This window comes from Catharus ustulatus, chromosome 9, assembly GCF_009819885.2.
Source record: "Catharus ustulatus isolate bCatUst1 chromosome 9, bCatUst1.pri.v2, whole genome shotgun sequence".
In the NCBI taxonomy this organism is placed as follows: Eukaryota; Metazoa; Chordata; class Aves; order Passeriformes; family Turdidae; genus Catharus; species Catharus ustulatus.
This window is the reverse complement of record NC_046229.1, coordinates 9548435-9555475: the sequence shown is the minus strand read 5'-3', so window position 1 is coordinate 9555475 and position 7041 is coordinate 9548435.

Here is a 7041-nt window from a genome sequence, read left to right as displayed (position 1 = left end):
TGTGGCCGAACAGCTCTGTGTTAACAGAGTGCCACGTCCTATGTTTGGTTAAACCCCTCCCATACAGTAAGCCAGGTGTGCCTTCAGGCAGGACAGATAAGAATGGAAAAGTGAAGTAACAACAACCACAAGAGTTTGGATGGAGCTGGGGAGGCACAGCATGGAAACCCTGCTGTTGGACCAAGACAACCCCCGAGAAGGTGGTGCTGAAACCTCCTCAGCAGCAGCTCTGTGTACCACCCTCACTTCCTCCTATCCCCTTTGGGACAATCAAAGTCCTTCTGCATTTTTTCTACACTTCCTTAAACAATTTAGATGCAGCCTATTTTCCTCCAGCTAATTCCTTACCTCCCCACAACTGATCTCTCTTTTTATATTAGCCGTGCCACATACGTTCCCTTTGTGTCCAATACAGCTACAGAAGAGAGCCAGCTGTGTAAGAGCAGTGCAGGAAAGACAAACATGCCACTTGAATACTTTTTAAAATATTTTTTAACAACTACAATTGAATTGGGCTTTTAATTTGTCAGTTTTATCCCTTTTTAGGTTGGTTATATTGCTGCAAAATAAATTTGATTGGAAAAACAATCAGGTTTTCTTCTCAGCAGAGACACAAGACACCTGCTTTGTACAACAGCTCCAAGAGAAAAAATAATAGAAGAAACCTTGCTTTGGAGTTTGCAGATGAGTCCAGTTGTTCAGTTTTGCAAAGAAAAGTTCTGATTTACTTCACAGGTGTTAAAAAGGCTCAGGAAGAGACAGCTGTCAGTGCTATTTCCCACTGTAAGGCTAAGCAAGAAGGTGGATTCATTTGTGGAGAGGGTGGCAAGAAATAGTTCATTTCCATATTAACTCAGATGGGCATTTGATAAGGTTCTCAGTTTGGGTGACATTTCAGCTCTCGTTTTAGTAGAATAAAGGAAAATATGTAAACTTGGTAAATTTTGAGTTTGTTTTAAAAAGAGAAAAAGATTAGATGAGCAACTGTGAGATACTACTCCCTGCCTTGTTTGTGATTTAGTATCATTTCCATAAGCATTTCAAACATCCATGGAGGTGCAAGTTTTGCTGGGAAATGGGAGATGTTGATGCCCAGAGACTGCAAGCATTGCACTGTGTGGCTGCAGATATCAGAGCAATAATGGGAAACTTTGAAGCAGAACCTGAACATGCCTGGAAAAAATCAAAGTAAATTGCAAGTTATCAAGTTATCAGGACTTTGGAAATAATGTATAGATGTTCTAGTTCATTTTATTTTGTATTTGTGAAGATCTGGGAATTTGCACACTGTGTTACCCCATTTCACCAGGGAGATGGAAACTGCCAAATGGCAAAAAGCCTGTAGGAAAATGGATGGCAAAGGGAAATAGCCCTTTCCACCTACAGAGTGCCAGAAACCATCTTCAAGGTGCCATGAAGTGAGAACAACTTCTTTTAGCCATACTGGCCCAAACCTTTCAACTCTGCTGCCACACAGAGGGTGAGTAACTTGTTGATTTTTTACTCGAAGCTGTTCAATTCCAGTGGTGTTTGCTGTTGTTGAAATAGCTCAGGTGGAAATACAAAATTCAGATTAGTTAACGAATTACGGCTTTAACTCACGAGCATCTCAGCATATGCCACTTGATATCCACTACTCTCAAAGCCACTAAGCTCAGCAAATCCAGGGCAAGTTCAGACATGTGTTACCTACTCTTGCTGCCTTCTCTGCCAAGGGGCCAGGAGGATGCACCACAGCTTGAGAGAGCTGCCAATTCCTCACCTGGGTTCAAAGGACACAGCTCAGAAGCAGAGCAGTGCCTGAGCCGGCTGAAGCCCGCGCGTCCTGGGTTAGATGGGGTTAGTGACCATCAGGGCTTTCTCTGTGGTTTCTCTGTGGTTTCTCTGTGGTTTCTCTGTGGTATCCTCTGCCAGGATGAAAGCATGCTTTGCTCTTGCCAGCCAGTATAAACAGCAGAAGCCTGCTTTTTGAGGCATGCACCCGTGCAAGTTGCTGCAGAATCTGATGTCTAAGAAGGAATATTTCTCCACAGCAAAGCCAGCCCAGCAGCTGTTCCCCACAACAATCTCTGGTAGCCCATCCAGGCTGAGGATGCTCCTGTTTCCCTGTCTCCCCTCAGGGAAGGGATTAGCAGCCTTTGCTCTCCACTAGCTGCCCACCTATTTCCACAACACCTCAAAACCTTTTATCCTTGAATGGGTCAGGACTCAAGTCTGTACAACTTCTCGTGTTAATCTCCACTTGAACCGGAGTAAAGGGTAGACTGTGGGAGTAGCTCAAATCCAAGCAACCACATTCAGACTCTCAACATCTAGAACTGTATCAATTCAGGGGAAGTCATGTCAAACTTCTGTAGAGTGTTTTCAAATTGAATTCATTGTGGTTTTTAATTCCCGCCCATTGCTTCTTGCTCTACCTTTTTCTGCTGGGTTAAAGGGCTCTTACACAAAACAGCATCTTCTTACTGTGGGAGCAGATGTCTGTTCTCAAAGCAAGACATATATACTTGAGTTGTTGTTTTTCTGTCCCTTTTGTTCTTTGAAAGATAACCCAGCTGCACAACACACTTAACCAGAGGGCAAATCTTGTTTCAGTCTAGTCAGTTATAAGGCAGGAGGGGAAAACAAAATAAAAAATAAAAAAGTATTTTGGTTTTCATTTTGCTGTTTTTAATAGAATAGGCATGGTAGTTCTGGGAAATGTTTATGCTAATATTTCAGGGGTAAGTCCCATGTAAAGCAAAGAAGAAAACACCTCTTCAAATGGTGTAATTAACTTATTAACTACAATAAGTCATTCTTCCACATGACTTTTCCTTTTATTTTTTAATAGCTTTTTGAGTGCATGGCTGCTTTTTACCCATGCAACATGCAGCAGAGAAGAGAAGGAGCCATCTGTGTTGGCTGTTGGGCAAAATAAGAAATAATTACCAAAGCTAGTTTTGATTTAGCAGTGTTACAAATGGATCACAGTAGTCTGGCCTATGTTTTACTGCTGAAATTATTCCAAGCCTTCACTAGAATTATTCTGCTCTTATGTGCCCAGAGCCAAGCACCTGATCTATATTTAAGCACCTGCAATCTATTCTGATTTTCAGGACACACAGCATGTACTGTTCCCTCTGCTGTACAAGGAATCTGCACAGGCTCAGTTTCTCTGAAAATTCAGGCAGTTAAACCCAGAGAGAGGATTATGCAATTCGCCAGGATCAAGCTTCTGTGTCATTCCTTTGTTGTGAATGTCGCTTCTTCACCTCCACCCCCTAAAAACACCAGAAAAAAGAGAGAAAGCACTGTTTCTTGCAGGAGACCTGATGATTCACGTGTAGTGTATCAGTGGCATGGGATATCTCTAACCCTAGAGACCAAGTTTCAGTGTCCCATCTGGCAAAGTTCTTCACATCAGGGGAAAGGAAAAATTCTCAAAGTGGGCACTGAAGGTTTTTACCAGGAGATGAATGCCAGGCTGAAACCTGCTTTTCCTGTAGCCAAATCTATGAGGAGTACTCACAGCTTCACACAGTGCCCACTGCCCCCTGGCACAGAGATCCTGCACTGACTCTGTTTGATGGAGACTAACGTGGCACCTGGAGAACATGTGGCCTTCTGGAGAGCATCAAACCAAACCTTCAGGACACAAGCAGCAAAATGCTCGTGTTCCACTGTACAAGCTGGTCATTAGAAGCTGTTACTGTGAGTCTGAACTGCCCCATCTACCCCCAGCAGCTTCTCGGCAGCAGCAGTGACTTCTACCAGTCCAGATTGCATTTCAGCCTCAACAGTTCCTCACTGGACAAAAGGGACTGAGGTCTGGTAATCTTACACACGGTGTTTTGATGATGTATTCCTATTAGAATGGCCAGGGCAAAGCTGTCTCACACCCTTGGGTTCCCTGAGATATTACCCAGATGAGTAACAACCTCTTTGGCCAATTTGGATGCTGCTGTTTTATCCCATGACACTGTACATGCCACATCTCTCTGAGCTGTCCAGAGGTTTAAGCAGTATTTGTACATAAAGTCTTGGGGCCAGGGATGACCAACAGTCCAGAAAGTCCATTTGATAAAGTGAGGGTTGATAACTGCATCCTACCCAAATGGGTTCCTCAGATGTGAGCTGCTGCTGTACGAGTGATCAGCACAAAGGAGGAAGGCTCTCAGAGTCTTCTTTTTCGAGCTTGTGCAGAAGAAGGAGTTTCTTTAATCCTCCTATTGCTATGGGCTTGTTACAAGTGTAATATAAAAGTGTCTGTGAGTTTTAATGAATTTGTAAGTCATAGCACAAAATGGTGTCTTGGGGAGAAGATTGTTGTCACTGCTGAGAACAGAAGTGGGAAGATGATTTTCCCTCTGAGTGGTGACATTTTCAAATGCAGAATCCCAATTTTGTCTCATGTTCCTGATCTATTTAGGTTGTTGGTTTTCTGTTTTTTTGGGGTTTTTTTTTCATCAGAGAGCAGTAATACCCAGCAGATTGCTGCTTGAGGATTACCCAAATGGCAGTGAAGCTTCTTCTAAAACAGGCTGAAGAGTTTTACAGGTTGAAGAACCCTGAAAGTTTGGATCCTCTCTCCTCTTGACTATTGCTCCTGGGAATAGATTGTTAACACACATTCCAGCACCTGCTAAATATGGAGTAACCTGTGTCCAGCACTTGGACTCAGCTCTTCTGTAAGAAAAGCCCTACAATCCAGGACTCCTGCAAAGTCCTGAAATTCCTTCAAGTTTTCCACAAAACACATGACTGGGGAGAACAAGGGCCAAATACATTTAAAAGCAGCAATTGTGGAGCTGCTGTCCTCACTTAGTACCCAGTGGGGATTGCCTGGACAGTGCTATCCCAGTTCTCCTCCTTGCTGGTGAAAACCTGTGGCTGGCCCCACTGGTGAGCCAGCTTGGCTGGGTGAAAGGTTGGGTGAGCTCAGCATTGGGACAGACCGGAGGCGATGGGGCAGGCAAAGTGTGGCCAGCACTGAGTGACTACACAGGCAGGGAGTCCTCCCTGTGGGTGTCAGCAGCAGGTGACATCACCTGGAATCCCCAGTGGATTAAGGTGCCTCATTGGAGATGAATGGATTGTGTTCCGCTGAAACCTTCAAGAAATCTGCAGGCAGACCACGCTTTTCTTTCCCTCACAGCCACCTCTACAATAAGAAATTCTCTAGTGTGAAAGACCTCATGGGGCTCTGTTCTCCATGCAGATATGGCATTTCAGGGTCTCTTTACAATAGACCTGAATGCTGCTCTCTTGCTTCAGGGTTTTGCTGACATTTACGATGTGTTTGTCCTTCCCTGACCTGCATGAGGGAACCTGACCAACCAGGCTGTGTTAGCAAAGCCATCACTCCCCAGAAAGTAAAAGTTGCACACATCCAAGAGAAGCACTCTTGTTGCTAGTTGTGAAAGTCTTTTGAGTTGTGTTAGCTCAGTTGCAAAAGAGTGAGCAAGGAATTAGCAGTGTACTAAGTGGGATTAACCTTACCTAGTATTATTAACCCATCTCATCCTTTTCTGATCCTGAGTGGATTCATGGTCATCTTCCAGTATGGACAGACTTTGAACCCTTGGAAACAACAGATTCTAACTCTCCCCTTTTTCACTCTTCCCCAGACTTCTCTTACATTTGACAAACTTTTACCAGGAGAGAAATATCTCAGCTCAGACTGTGTTGTGGTTATTGTGAGCATTTATCCAGGACTGTCCAGCCTTAGCTTGTACAGGTTTAAACTCAGGAGACACCACTCACATCAAAACACCCTCCACCACCACCCCAGGTGCTGCTGGGGTAGGTGAGCCTTGATCCTTGCCTGTGCCTGGCCAAAGGCAGTTTGCTTCACTGGCCCTCTCCATGGCCACATCACTGTGGCAACTGGGACAGCAGCCATTGTGTTCCACAAAACCCTTTTTCTCCCATCCAAAGCCATTCCTAAATTCCTCAATGTATGCAGATATTTCCTAGCACAGTCTGTCCCCTGCCAGTCTCTAGCTGACCTGGTGACCAGCACCACAGCTTTTTGTGCAGTTCCAAAGGAAATGCTGGCTGCAGAGATGAAAAACAAAATCCTGGCAGTAGCACATCTGCCCTCCATCACAAGAACCAAGGAATTCTGTATAGGGACAGCTGAGTCCAAAGCACCTGCCAGGCAGCTGAGCAGATGAGTCATTTGAGGAGCTGGGGCTAACAAGAAATATGTGCATATTTAATGCATCCCAGGATTCCTGTCTGCTTGCAAATTGCTCAGGGATGTTTGTTGAGGCTCTGGGGATGTTGGAGCTTCACAGGAACACTTAAGACTCTAAAAGGAGCAGTTTGACTCAGATACTTATCTCAGCACTTTCTGTTTCATAGATATCTCAGGCCTTAAAGTCTCCAGGCAGAGAGGCACTCAGATGGATGAGGACCTGGGGAGTAGTTCAGTGTCTTGGAGAGAAACAAAAAGACCTTTCTGGCAGTGAATGATCTCCCTGTATCCTTTCTAAGCTGCTTCTAGAGTTACTGAAGACACTTGTCACAGCACAATCATGAGCTTTATTTCCTTGAGTAAACCAGATTAAAAAGGGAGAGAAATGAAAAAACCACAATGAGACCTTTGAAATTCTTTGTAAATTGGTGCTTGAGATGAGCCTGTGAGTTGATCTTTCAAAAACAGTGTTTTCTGTTCCACAGGAATCCATAGGAGCTCTATGGCGTGGAGGAGATAAACAGGAAGCATTCCCAAAGCAGCAGGGTTGAAATCCTCAGGCTTGGGTTTGAAATACACTTCCCTTTTGCAATTCATAGTGAATAAATTACTTGGTAGAACTCATTGCCTCAGGACTATGGGGAGGACAAAAATAAAAGCAGGCTTCTGTGCTTCATTTATTTATGGAAATTATTTACACCATGTCTTGCCTAACCAAGGAAGGTTAACACTTTCTCTTGGTATCTGTTCACTGACTGCACCACTCCCTTGGATTTTGTTTTCCACTGTCTAAGTTGAACCTCCCAAGCTGCAAGTTGTTGCTGTTGGTCACTGTCTCACCATCTTCCACTGCTGAGAAG